We start from the raw sequence: 14,527 nt of genomic DNA on the forward strand, positions 1-14,527 counted from the left end.
ATGAGAGACACACAGAGAGAGGCAGAGACACAGGCAGAGGGAGAAGCAGGCTCCCCACGGGGCTCTATCCCAGGACCCCGGGATCACGACCTGAGCCAAACCATTTAGCCACCAGGTGCCTCAGGAAGGCTAAGTTCTTGCTCACAGCCCCAGCTAATGGGCTGGGGAGTTAGGATTCCTGCCTGTGTCTCTTCACTCTCATAGCTCTTGCCCTCTTCATGATCTGTAGAAACTCGCGTGGGGTGGGTCACAGGAGGAAAAGTTTGGTAGGGAAGATGTGCCTTTTCTCTTGGCTGTTCTCATTTCTCAGAAACAGGACGGGGAAAGGCACCCAAGCCTCTGGCAGCTCAACATCTGCAAACAGCCGTCACAGTGCATCTCTGCAGACTCTTGGAGCTGCTCCGTCTGCCGCGGCCAGATGCGTATTTGTGGCTTTCCTCCTTGGCTTCTTTCCCCAGGTTTTCATTCCTTTTATTCTGAGATAGAGCTGAAATTTTTCCAGAAGGGCCCATGGTGGACACCCAGAAGTCAGTAGGGACTCCAAAAGGAAGTTAAGGCCGGGAAAGGGGTCCAAGAAAAGGGGGACCAGCCTAAAGTACACAACACTCAATCCTTTATTGCTCACATGTGGCCTGACCGCTGGTGGACTGGCTCCAGGAAAATCTGAACCCTGGACTAAGCCTCACTCCGGGCTGTCCAGGCCAGGCCTGGATGTCTCCCCTCAAATCCCCCCCTGAGCCAGGCTGATTTTTTTTTTTTTTCATATTATAGCTCAGAAAGCACTGAGCTGGAGCTCAACAAACCTGGTCCCTGTAGTCCTAGCCACACCACAAACTTGAGCTTTGACCTTGACAAAACCTCTCTGGTTCTCAGTTCCCTCATCTGGGAAATAAGAAGGCTGTTGGACCCGAAGATCTTGGAGATTCCAGTAATTAAGCAAACAGAAAACCTGTGCTGCTGAGCTGGAGTCCAGAAAAATACTACGTCTGTTGCTTTTTAAAAATGTAGTCCCCGGAGCCCCACAGGCCGCCGATGCCTGGTCTGTGCGTGTTGAGGACAATCGGGGCGCTGCCCCAGCTCCGGGGTGCTGACAGGGAGGGGGGGCGGGGACGGGCATCCCTGCCAGAGCATCTCTGGCCCTGGCGCCCGGCAGAAGCGGGGGCATTTCTGGGGAGACCAAGGCAGAGCCAGACGGCCCTGGCGTCTACGCCCAGGTGGGTGCGTGGGAGGGACACCTGTGCCCGGCCCAGTCCGCAGGCCCCGGGGCCTCCCGGCGACCCCCCCAACCCCATCCTCCCCACCTCAACCCCATTCCACTCCAACCCCATACCCCAATCCCAACCCCAACCCTCCCATCCCAACCCCATCCCCTCCATCCCTCCAACCCATCCCCCCATCCCAACCCCATCCCCCCAATCCCAACCCCATCCCACCCCAACCCCATCTCCCCAGCCCAAACCCATCCCCCATCCCCTCCCCTCCCACCCCCATCCCCCCACCCCAACCTCATCCCCACCCCATCCCCCCAGCCCAACCCCATCCCCTCCCACCCCCATCCCCCCCACCCCAACCTCATCCCCACCCCATCCCCCCAGCCCAAACCCATCCCCTCCCAGCCCCATCCCCTCCATCCCTCCAACCCATCCCCCCAGCCCAACCCATCCCCCCTCCCAACCCCATCCCCCAACCCATCCCCCCTCCCCTCCCCTCCCAACCCCATCCCCTCACCCCCACCTCCATCCCCCATCCCCCCCATCCTCCCCGCCCCCCCCCCCCGACCCCCGCGCGGCTCCGGCTCGCGGAAGTCTCGCTCTTTCTTTCTTTTCCCCTCGTTAGTCGAGCTGAAATCTGATCGTGGAAAGTCTGGGGCGGGTCCGAGGCCGGGCGGCGCGGCCCCGAGCGCCTGGGGCGATTCCTGCCGGAGGAGCCGGGCCGGGCCCGCCGAGGGGCGGGAGGTCGGGCACGGCGGGGCGGGCGGCTTTGTCTCTGGGCGAAGCGGGAGAGGGACTTAATTGCAGGGGCGGGGCGGGGGGAGGAGACCCGGGGAAGCCGAGTGACACCTGACAGCTCGGAGACAGCCCCCCCCGCCGCCGGGGGGTGGTCCTGCTAATCCCCTCGGCGAGAGCAAGCTAATTGCTGCAGCCCGAGAAGGCCGGATAAAAGCGCGCACGGACCCACACCCACAGGCCTCGAGTCATGCTATTTGCTGCTAAATTAATATAATTATATTACCTAATGCAAAAACTACGTTAAGAACTCTGGCTTTTGGCTGCATCTAGGAGCTTCTGATGGGTTAAAGGCAACATCTTGGTCTAATTCCCCCTTTTTTCCCATCTCCCCCCCCCCCCCCACTACAAATGTCAGAAATAAATTATCGAAACCAGATGTAAGGTTTTGGGTGCACATTTTCGGGCAGTTCTGCGCTAACAGATGCCTTGTATTAATAATGTACAGTTGTGACAGGAAATATGGTTTAGAGTCCTGGAAAAACATGAAAGCTAATTCCATTACCCCTTTTCATGGTACCTACTTCTTCTCAAATGCTCAACTGGTTTGGATTACGGCGAAACTTTAGAGGAAAAATGATTTGGTCTGAAACGGTAACTCAGCTCTGTTTTCCAGCCTCTCCCCTCAAGCACCCACCTTCCCACGCACCTGCAGACCTGCGTTCTATGTGCAAATAACCAGAGATGGGAACATCTGGACCTGGTCACTCCTCAGGGGACACACTTCCAAATGTTCCCCCACTTTCCTGTTCATGGGGACTTTGTAGACAGGAAGGCAGGGCCAGTGATCCCAGCTTCACACTCTTGCCTGGGACAGTCCTTTAAAACCTGGCCTACCCCCTCACACTTCACTTTCAGCAAAAGTAAAAACAATAAAACACTTTTATGCTCGAGGAACCAGATAAATCCTGGTAATTGATCTCGGGAGAGGGATTATTAAGGGGCTAAGTGCAATGCTTTCCAGAACTGGGGGTGTAATAAGCATGAAGCCAAACAAATGCACAATTTGTTATCTGAATTTCATCACTCGATGCATTGCAAGCAACTGGCTTGAAAATGGCTTTTCTCTAGGAAGGGAGAAGGCACTAAAATAGCTGTAACACATCCATTGACAGTTCTACGCCGTGGCTGAGAAATGTCTGCACTCTCCATGTCTCACACCGGCAGGCACACTTGGAAAGGTCAGAATGTTCCTGCTTGCCTTTTTAAGGGACAGATTCCCCTCTGCTTTATGCCAATGTACAATGCAAAAAAGAGAAAAACTCTTTGGAGGTCTTCGCCTCTCTTACATTCCACCTATGAGGAAACAAGGAGACAAGCAGCGAGGGTATCCAGACTGTCCTGGATCTGTAGATGAGAAAGTCTTTTCCTATTCAGATAAAGAACAGTCAAGAAGGAGAGATATCTCCCAGTTCAGTGAAGTGGGACCAAAGCATCACAACATCCAAAATAATAGCTAACACACTCCCTGAGAGCTTAGTATGTGCCAGGGACTGTCCTATCTGCACGCATGCCTTGTGTCATCCAATCCTAAGAATCCCCATTGAGGTAGGTGGATGTCCCCAGTTTATAGATGAAAAAAACTGGGTTTCGGGGAGGCCGAGTCACCTGCCAAAATACAAAGTGGCAGAGCCAACGTTCAAAAAGTAAGCCTCTCTGATTCCAAAGACTGTTTTAAACAACCTCTTCCACTCGATCTTAGTCAAAAGGCCGAGAAGTGATCAACCTCTTGATTTCCCTTCCTGGAACACAAAAGTGTGTCCTGAACCATGGCCAAATCCGAACTGTGTCATTCTTTCAGCAAGACTTTTTTTCAAGCAGGGGGCACCGTCTTAAAGTCCAGAAGAAATTAACAAAAGGCTGCCCTGTAGACGTTTTGTGTTGATGACACAGATAAAACTAGGAATGGAGGAAGCTACTGGGGACCAGGAATCAAGTCTTGGCTCTAAGCCCTGGCTTTTGCTCTCACTGGCCGTGACATCAAAGCAGTTAGGCTTGGCTTCAGTTTCTGTACCTTTAAGGTTGACATGACAATACTTGCCCTGTTTGTGAAGATGATGTGAAATATTGGCTATCCAAATTCTCATCACGGACTGAGTAAATTGCTGTGTGATCTTAGGCACCTTCCTTTACCTTTCTGATCCTCATTTGTCTCAACTGTGAAACTGTGAGATTGAATGAAACACCGCGTAGCCTCGCCTCTTGCTCTGAAACCAAGGGTGGGTATTGTGGCATAGTTCAAAGGAACAAAAGCCAGGAAACAGAGGGAACGTCTTCCGAGAGAGAATAGTTAAATAAATTACTGCACATCCCCACCTTGAAACAGTATTGTAACCAATGAACAATGAAAAATCAGAGCTGTGCCAGATAACTTAGAGGGAATTTCTATGCGGTGTTGTTGAAGGAGAAAAATAAGATGTGGAAAAAGGTATATAAATGATGCCACATTTGTAAAACAGTGAATGGAGTGAATGGCACTCCCTCCAGTGTGTGTATATGTATATATTCTACATAGAATTATATGAGCAAAGAGAAAAATGTGAGAAAATATATTGTTATTAAAGGGGGTAGTAAATGGGTATAGGGATGACCATTAAAAAAAATGGGGAAAAAGATTGGATTTAAAAATAGCAAAAGAGCTTGTATATGCTCAACACATGCATTTGTGTAAAGATACATATCTGGAGATATGTGCTGTTTTTTTTTTAATATTTTATTTTATTTATTCATAGAGATGCAGAGAGAGAGAAGCAGAGACACAGGCAGAGGGAGAAGCAGGCTCCATGCAGAGAGCCCAACGTGGGACTCGATCCAGGGTCTCCAGGATCACGCCCTGGGCTGCAGGCGGCACCAAACCGCTGCGCCACCGGGGCTGCCCATATGTGCTGTTTTTAAAAGATGAATCAGTCATAAGTTATTTGAAATAAATAAAACGTTTCATTTAGACTTGTAACAAGAGGCAAGAGATTTCTCCCACATCCCCAAAGTACCAACATAAGGTATTGCCAACACAAGTTAGTTGGTGGTATGTCAGTAGGTACATAAAACAGCAAGTTCTCTAAGGTAGTCTAAATTTTCCCCCGTCCATTAATCATGTTTACACTATATATTTGCATAAGAAACCCTTTTTTCATATAAAGAAAACCTTCCCAGCTCTTCCCCCAGTGCTTCATCTGTGTTCAATGAAGACCCGTTGCGGTTCTGCTTGCGGGCGGTGGCAGAGGGGTGGTGATGCTGCAGAGAGCAAAGCCAAGCCCCTTCCCCTATGGAGCTTACCTTCTAGCACAGGAGACAGGGGATAAAACGAGTCAATAAAATGCAGAACAGGGAATGATACAAACTACGAATAAAAACAAAGCAGGGAAGGAGAGCAAGAGCGAAAAGGGGTATCTGGCAACGAATGCAAGAAGACGTTGAGAAAGAACCTCTGAGGAGGTGATATTTGGGCAAAGATCTGAAAGAAATGAGGTAGTGAGTAAAGCACAGTCAGGCTCGAGGAAATAGATGGGGAGGGAGTCTCAGAAGGAGCAAGTTTGCAGGTGGAGGGGAGACAGCATCCGATTTGTCTCATCCCCTCTGCAACTACCAGCCTGGTCCAAGCCACCAGGTCTCCGAACTGCTCCACTAGTATAACCTCTATCTGGTCTCTGTCCCGGATTCTGTTTCTTATTTTCTATGGTCAATTTTCCACACTTGCAGCCTGAGTGATCCTGTTAAAATGCAAATCAGATCGTGTTACAACAATGTGCAAAACCCTCCAGGAGCTTCCCATCACTTAAAACAACATTCCAAGTCTTTAACTTGGCTTACGAGCTCCCCAGGATCTGTTCCAGCTACCTCTCTGACCTCAGCTCACCATGTTCTCCTTTGCTCACTCACTGGTCTTCTTGTTTTTCCCTAACAGGCCAGGAACACACCTGCCTAGACCTGGAATTCCCGTAAACGGACCATGAATCATCCAATTGCTCCGGCCATGGGTTTAAGAGTCACTCTTGACTTCTTTCCTTTCTCACACTCCAGAGCTGATCCATTAGCAAGTTCTGACAGGTTTACATTCTAAAGAGATCCCAAATCAGACAACTTATTATCGCCTCCATCAACAAGCCCAATCCCAGCCACCACCACCACTCACCTGGATTACCACATCAACCTGCTAGCGGTTGCCTTTCTTCCCCATCTTGTTCCCCACAGCCTATCCTGTACCCGGGAACCAGGAGGATATGTTTCCAACATTTCTTCAACATTTAAAAAATATTTATTGAGCCCAACTATTTGCTAGGGTCTATTTTAGTTGCTGGAGCTATGGCAGTAAACAAAATTTTGAAGTTTCTACCTTCCAAGAGGGAAAGTTTGGAGAAGAAAATGGAAGAGTTTTGTTTTGTGGGCATGTTAAAGCAAGCAGTTGGTATAATTGGTCAATTTATCAAAAACATTTGGGTGTGTGGATACAGCATGGGCCAGTGGCACTTTCTTGTTGTTCCTTAAAAATTTCGCTTAACAAATTCAGCACTCAGGATGCTCTATCTTTCCCAGAATTGCAATATTCTGCACCCAGCTGGTGATAGATGCCTTGATATCACATTCCGAACTCCAGTGTATGTGTTGTACCTAAGATCTAGTTTGGAATGATAACATTTTCAGACCTTCAAAAAATGAAAAATAGACTTCTTTGCTAAAGCGTATGAACCCAAGCCCTCCATTTGGATAAGATACTCAGGAAGCCAGCTTTTCAATAAAACATACAGGCAAGGATATCTATCTACTGACTTGTGTCAGTTCCAAAGAGGATTTGAAGGAAACAATCGTACAGAATTGATTAATTTTAACTGTCATCAGTCACAACTTAAACTTGGTCTTATTCCCAAATTTTTATCAAAATGCTTCTTCCAAGTTACCTTTAATTAATTAATTTGTGTGTTTCTTTTTTACTTAGGGTGTTTGTCCCACATACCTATATGGCAAAGATAATGGTTTAGTTTTCCTTTGACCCCAGTGCCTGGTATCATCCTTGGCACAGAATACATGTTTGTTGAATGCATGAATTAAACTTTCCCAGGGCAAACTTTAAATCTAAGTCCTCTATCCAAATTGGAATAGATACTGGCATAAAAAAATACCTTTTTACTTTTTTATGAGCATTGAGCTAGAAGAATACTATGACTGCCCCTTTCCACAGACAAATACTAAAAAAAAAAAAAAAAAAAAAAGGAATTTCCATGGTTTTCAGCTCTTTTTCTTCTAAAGCCCCTTGTTTTGAAAGATTTTAGTGATAGAGGAAACAGAACCCACTGTAACTATGTTAAATACAAATATTTACCATCAGGCATTGGGCACTGAAGGAACAGACTGTAGGTTGCCTCCTGGAGTGACTCCCAGAACAACACCTGGAACTGGATGATGGGAGGGCTGCCAGGTGGATGAATCTGAAGATGATGAATTAAACAACACACATGGCCATGGGCCATAGCTGGATTTGGGGATCAAGAATTTGTCACCAAAACCACCACAGCTACTGCCTCTTGGTGTCTACAAGGCTGGTGACAAAACACTGTGGGCTGATGTAGAAAAACACAGTGTCTCCACAGCCATGCTTCTGCTGGCTCCAGGATTACTCTGGGCAAGACCCCCGGGTAGGACAAGCTGGGATGCTTTGTTCTCAGGTGGATGCTTGACAGCCAAGACTGCAGGAGGAGAGCCTTTGCCTACTTGCACCGAGCACACCTAAGTGGCAGACCTAATCCTCATCCAGAACCTTAGCTGCAAGGGAGTCAGAAACAATTCAGTTCACCAGTCTCTGTAATATGGGAAATCATACTGGGGAAGATGGAATAGATATTGAGTGCCAATCGACCATAACCAGTCCTTTCACCCATTTAGCAGAATAACAACACAGCTAACACATGGCATTTACTCTATGTCAGTCTAAAGAAGAAACAACTGGGACCCCTGGGTGGCTCAGCGGTTGAGCATCTGCCTTTGGCTCAGGGTGTGATCCCGGGGTCCTGGGATCGAGTCCCACATTGGGCTCCCCATAAGGAGCCTGCTTCTCCCTCTGCCTGTGCCTCTGTCTCTCTCTCTATGTCTCTCATGAGTAAATAAATAAAATCTTTTAGAAAGAAAGAAACAACTATCAGAGGCATCTGTAGTTATGAGAGCATTAAACTCCATGAATAAACCACTGCCCACCTCCCACATGGGAGGAAGAATTACAACTCAATAAACATGAAGGCAAACACCATCCCTGCTGAAGTCGGAAGTGGGTAGCAGGGAACAGAGAGACATTTTAGGTGGTGAAAGGAAGAATGAGAGGGGCAAAAGAGTTTCCCATTTTGAATAGGCATCTTTTACTTCCGATTGACTTCTCTGTGGATATACACCAAATGTCTTGCAGCGGGTCAGTGCTAGGGGGGGCAGGGGAGAGACACAGCTGTCCTCAGGCTGAGGGGAGAGACTCACTTCTTTCTCCTAGGGCCCTCTGGGGGTCTGGCTTGGTTCTAATAATAACAAAGCTTAATGTGGTTCTAATTAAACACAAAGCTTGACAAAGAAAATAATGAGATAAAATGGAGAGAGCCTGGGGGTAAGAATTGGTTGGATTCCGGGGGGACCACTGAGGAGAACAGCCATGGAAATGTGTGTTTGGGTGCCAAGGAGAGAAGGCAGTCCAGAGAGCGTCAATGACCAGAGGACCCTGATGGCAGTGGAGCAGCTCCTTGAGAACCAGAAGCAGAGGAGGAGGCCCCCAAAGCCACCCCAATGAGGGTTCTACCCAGAGCCATCCCTGGCTCCAGAAGAAGCTGGGTTCTGGATGCCCCACCCTGGTTGGTGAGTCAAAGGCAGGACTCCCTTGTTGAGGTTAAACCCCCTTGCTGAACTAAGACCCACTCAAAGACATTGGCCAAACACTGAATGGCCCTTGGAGAGTTATTGACCAAATGAGGTCTAGTCAGGAGGAGCTATGGAGATGGTGATAAGAGAGAGAGTTGGTGGGCAGGTGGGACGGGGTCTAAGAAATGAAATGACATGTTTAGGAAAGTCTGTCTGGGGAATCCCTTCAGCTTGTCCTATAAAGCTCAGTAGCCTGGGAGAACAGAAGAGCCAACCTTCTTTACCTGCTTCTTTACCTGACTCTGCCTACCTGACTCAGCAGCTTGGGCAAGAGGGTGCGCTCTACACGTGGGCTTGCAGGGCCATCAGAGAAGAGCCAGCAGCTGCCCCTGGAACCTTCTTGGTCACAGGCAGCCGGGCTCTCAAGCTCTTCAGTGACCTCAAGGACTTCTCTTTTCTTGCTGACCTCTGTTTAGGAATTCTAGAGTTAGGATCCCTGTCAGAGGAGTGAGTGGTAAGAGCATTCCCTGGTCTCTCTGTACCTCAGATTCCTCATCTCTAAGACAGAGGAAATAAAACCACTTACCTCAAAGGGTTGTTGAAAGGTTAAAATGAGATGTAATTTGTTTAGACATTACATTAACGTGTAATTAGTTTAGAAGAGAAACTGGCTCATGAGAAGTGCTGAATAAATATTGTCAGCATTTGTTGTTTTATTTCAATGGGTTCTTTGCAGAAGTTGGAGATCACAGATTGTTTAGAGACAGGCCCTGGCGGAGAAGTGAGAATGGGATGGGGTGGGGGTTGGGTGGGGGTTGATATAAGCCATAGCAAGGGACAGCGACTGAAGAAATGCTGGCAGGGGATCAGAGATTGACCAATCCAGTGGGATGGAGCCGAGAAGAGGACACATGTCAACAGGAGCAGAGAGAAACATGGCTGGGACCGATACGGGTTAGAATACGGACACGGCTGTCATACTAATGGCCAAAATAATGGTGTCTCTTACAAAGTATATTTCTTTTCTTGATTTAATTTTATTAATTTATTTGGAGACAGAGTGTGTGTGAGCACATATGCATGGGCTCATGAAGGCAGGGGGAGGGGCAGAGGGAGAGGGAGACACTCTCAAGCAGACTCTGTGTCAAGCTCAGAGCTGGCTGTGGGGCTCGACTCCATGACCCTGAGACCACGACCCATGTCAAAACCAAGAGTCGGATGCTTAACTGACTGAGCCAAGCAGGCACCCCTAACAAAGTGTATTTCTTACATCAAAATCAGTAGATGGTTCAGGACTGAGAGTGCGGTTCTGGGGAGTTTGGAGAGCCAGGCATCTTCTCCCTTTTTGGAGAGCCAAGTTTCTTCTATCTCGCTGCATGTGACTACCTCCTGCTCTAAGACAGCTGCTTTGGATCCGGCTGTAACTTCTACTTTCCTGCCAGTGGGAAGGGGAGAAGAGGTGATGGTGGGCACATCCATTTCCTAAAGGAGTGATCTAGAAGAGTTACACATCACTTCTGCTTACATCTCATTAGCCAAGGCTCAGTCATCAGTCACGTGTCGATGCAGAGATGAAGAGGCTAGAAATCTGGGCTTTTGCAGAGTAGTCACGTGCCCAGCTAAATTTTGGTGAAATTTGTCCTAAAGAAAAGGAGGGGCAAATGGATATTAGGGATCACCAATACTGTTTGCTACAGGACTCATGCCTGTCTTGAGATTTCTTTTTTTTTTGTTTTTTTTAGATTTCAATGGAATTTTTATTTCTAATGACTTCTGAAAACACCTGGCAAAGGTAGGTCATATTGTTTGTGACCCCTATTCAAAAGGCCAAACTGTACACGGAGTTCAAAGCTGGAAGCTTCCTACAATGGCACTGCTACCACCTGAGTATCAAAGCCACTTCTCTTACCATTGTTGATGGGGAAAGACTTGAATTGTCCATTTCCTTTCCAAGAAAATGTTTAGAAGACTAATTAAGTCAAATGAGTCAAATGAGTATTACATCAACTCTTCCTCTTGAGTGATTCCATCCATTGCCACCGAGATTTATTAAGCAGCTTACCTTTTCTGAGAGAGGATTATTAAAGGACAGTACATGCCAAGCTTTTTAAGTTTGACAAAAATACTCACTTAGATTATTATTAGATTCTGAGGTATGCTCTGAAGGTGATGAAGGAGCTTTTTGGAATAGAGCCAAATGCTAATGCTGATGTCAACAGCTGAGCAAGATCTGTGCAAGCACTTCAAGATCACTCCCATGTTCTCGGTCCTGCTGTTAAATGCCTAAGACATAGTTTTGCATACATTCACCTGCTTTTATTTGCCCCAAGCCCTTTCTGGAGGGACCTGAGATACAAATAAACCACACGATAGATACCTTCCCAACTAGAAAATGAGAATGGGCCAGCTCCTTTTTTTCTCCCCATTCATCTCCTGATAGGAATGTATCATTTTTTAATAATCATATCAAAAGCATGCTAGTATTAGCATCAGAGGGCTTTTTTTGTTGTCATGCAATTTCCCTGCTATGAAAATGGCAAATGGAGAAAGGAGATAGAAGAGAAGACAAGAGGGATCCCTGGGTGGTGCAGCGGTTTGGAGCCTGCCTTTGGCCCAGGGTGCAATCCTGGAGACCCGGGATCGAATCCCACTTCGGGCTTCCAGTGCATGGAGCCTGCTTTTCCCTCTGCCTGTGTCTCTGCCTCTCTCTCTCTCTCTCTCTGTGTGTGACTGTCATAAATAAATAAAAAAATTTAAAAAAAAAAAGAGAGGAGAGGCACTTAATCTTTTAATCTGTTTTCCTGTAATAGACCACTCTGACAGATAAGTGAAGCCTATGGACCCCTTATCCAAATAGTGTTTTCAAATACAAAAAATAAATACATCGGATTACCCAGGAAACCAATTATATTGTGATAGATAGCTCTCATGGAGATCTACCGTGGAGGTCTGTGGACCCCAATGGAAGGACTCTCTTGGTTTTCTCCCATACCTAGATTATCAGCTTCTCTCTTTCTTTCTTTCTTTCTTTCTTTCTTTCTTTCTTTCTTTCTTTCTTTCTTTCTTTCTTTCTTTCTTCTTTCTTTCTTTTTTTCTTTCTTTCTTTTTTTCTTTCTTTCTTTTATTTCTTTCTTTCAGATTTTATTTATTTATTCATGAGAGACACATAGAGAGAAACAGAGACATAGGCAGAGGGAGAAGCAGGCTCCCTGCAGTGAGCCTGATGTGGGACTCGATCCCAGGATGCTGGGAACACAATCCGAGCCAAAGGCAGACGCTCAACCACCAAGACACACTGGTGCCCCTAGATTATCAACTTCCTTCAAATCAAGCCCAAGTTTCAATGATTCAGGCTGCCTTTAGCTGAGAATTTGACAAACACACTCCCTCACATGAAGTTGCTGCAAAACATGCCCACACTCTTTCCCAGACACATAGTCTACACCTTTCTATGGACATGTGCCTGACATTTAAAGGCTGTAGCCAGGGATCCCTGGGTGGCTCAGCAGTTTAGCACCTGCCTTTGGCCCAGGGTGTGATCCTGGAGTCCCGGGATCAGGTCCCACGTCTGGCTCCCTGCATGGAGCCTGCTTCTCCCTCTGCCTGTGTCTCTGCCTCTCTCTCTCACTCTCTCTCTCTATCATGAATAAATAAATAAAATTTAAAAAAAATAAAATAAAGGCTGTAGCCATAAAGCTCAGATCACAGGTGTCTTTATTTCCTACAGGTCAGATTGGCCCCACAAACACAGATTGCTATGGGCTCTGCCTAGATGCCCTTTCCTGTCGTAGAGCACCGAGCACTGAGATTCAGTATTGGGATCCGTCATTCAAAAGTAAAAACTTCATGATAAATACATGAGTTCTCCTCTTGATAAAACATCCAGTGAGAGGGGGCTGTTTTCATAGTAGCAGAAGCTTCTGGCCCTTGAAAGAACTCTTTGTTTTGGCAAAGAGAGGCCCAAGAGAGACAAGCAGATGGGGAAAGATGAGAGGGGGTCAACATTTAATAACTTTATTAGGGAATCCCTGGGTGGCTCAGCGGTTTAGCACCTGCCTTCGGCCCAGGGTGTGATCCTGGGGTCCTGGGATCGAGTCCCACGTCGGGCTCCCGACATGGAGCCTGCTTCTCCCTCTGTCTGTGTCTCTGCCTCTCTCTGTGTCTCTCATAAATAAATAAATAATCTTTTAAAAATAAAAAAATTACTTTATAAATTCTGACTCAACAGATCTAGACTGGTCGGGGCGGGGGGTGGTATCTACAAAGACTAGATGCATCTCAGCTTTGGTCTTCGGGTGCTTCCTCACATAGACAAGTTTGGAATAGGAAAGATGATACCAGGTAGGGCCCCAAGACTGCTGTCAGTTCAGGATATCGCCAACCTCACTGATAACTACCATAGTACCTTATCATGTGTCCTCAGGAATCCCCAGAGGATAATCGTTTCTTAGGTGGCCTTCTTTGGGACCCCACCTTTGAGGAGAGCCATTTTACTGAGAGTCTGAGTAAAAAGAGAGGTTCAAGGGGATCCCTGGGTGGCTCAGCAATTGAGCGCCTGCCTTTGGCCCAGGGCCTGATCCTGGAGTCCCGGGATTGAGTCCCACATCAGGCTCCCTGCATGGAGCCTGCTTCTCCCTCTGCCTGTGTCTCTGCCTCTGTCTGTGTCTCTCATGAATAAATAAAATCTTTTTAAAAAAGACAGAGAGAAAGGTTCAGTTGATGAAAGTCTTAAAAACCCAGGCTTTTCTCTTCCCTTCACGTGGGACTCCGGTAGGGGAGGAGCCATCTACAAATTCTACCCAAAGATGCAAGATCTCTGAACTACCAATCAGAACAGGGTTATTTGAATGATTTCCACAGTGGATGGAACCAAAACACTCTTTCATCTATTTTAACCCTGTATGAGACCTCACCATTGGACTGCATCTAGCATATGTCTGGCTACTGCCCACAAAGTGCTTGGGCCACTTCCTTAGTGAGAATGCTGCTACTTCCCTACTCTAGGAACAGTAAGCACTCATTTGAACCCCTGTCCCACAAAAAGAGAGAGAGAATTCATCCCAGGAGTGCAATGTTTTCCGGAATTTCTCTTGTTGGGGTTCTCAGGCTCTCCTAGAATCATATACTACTAAAAAGTTCAGTTTTAGTATATGTACAGTTGAACAGTATTTATTATTATTATTTATGATTTGTTATTGTCCTGAATTACCATGAAACAAAATTAGAGCTAGGTATTAATAGTGATTTTCTTCTGGGCAGTGTGGTAAATTTTAGTTTCTTCTTTAGGGTCCTCTGTATTTTCAAATTGTCTTCAATAAGCTGGTATTGATATTGTAATCAGGAGAAAAAGAAATCTTATGAGCAACTACTGCACTGAAGCCAGAGGCAGTTACTAAAATCTTAACCATTTCAAGGCAAAGACAAAAGGAAAGATGTCTGTGATTGTTAAAATAAGAGGTCTGCCACAGTTTAGGTGAAGTGGATGAAATTCATTGAAAGGACAGAAATTACAAAAGTAGATACAGGAAGGAATAGAAAAATCTTGGTAGTCTTTGTTGAAGAATTCAAATTAGTAATTTAAAATCTTTCCAAAAACAGCAACAACAAAACAAACCTCTAGGCCCAGATAGCTTCTTTAGGAAGTTCCATAAAACACTTAGGGAAGAAATAACACCAGCCTTACAAATACTCTT

The sequence above is a fragment of the Canis lupus genome, chromosome 6 (assembly GCF_048164855.1).
Source record: "Canis lupus baileyi chromosome 6, mCanLup2.hap1, whole genome shotgun sequence".
Lineage (NCBI taxonomy): Eukaryota > Metazoa > Chordata > Mammalia > Carnivora > Canidae > Canis > Canis lupus.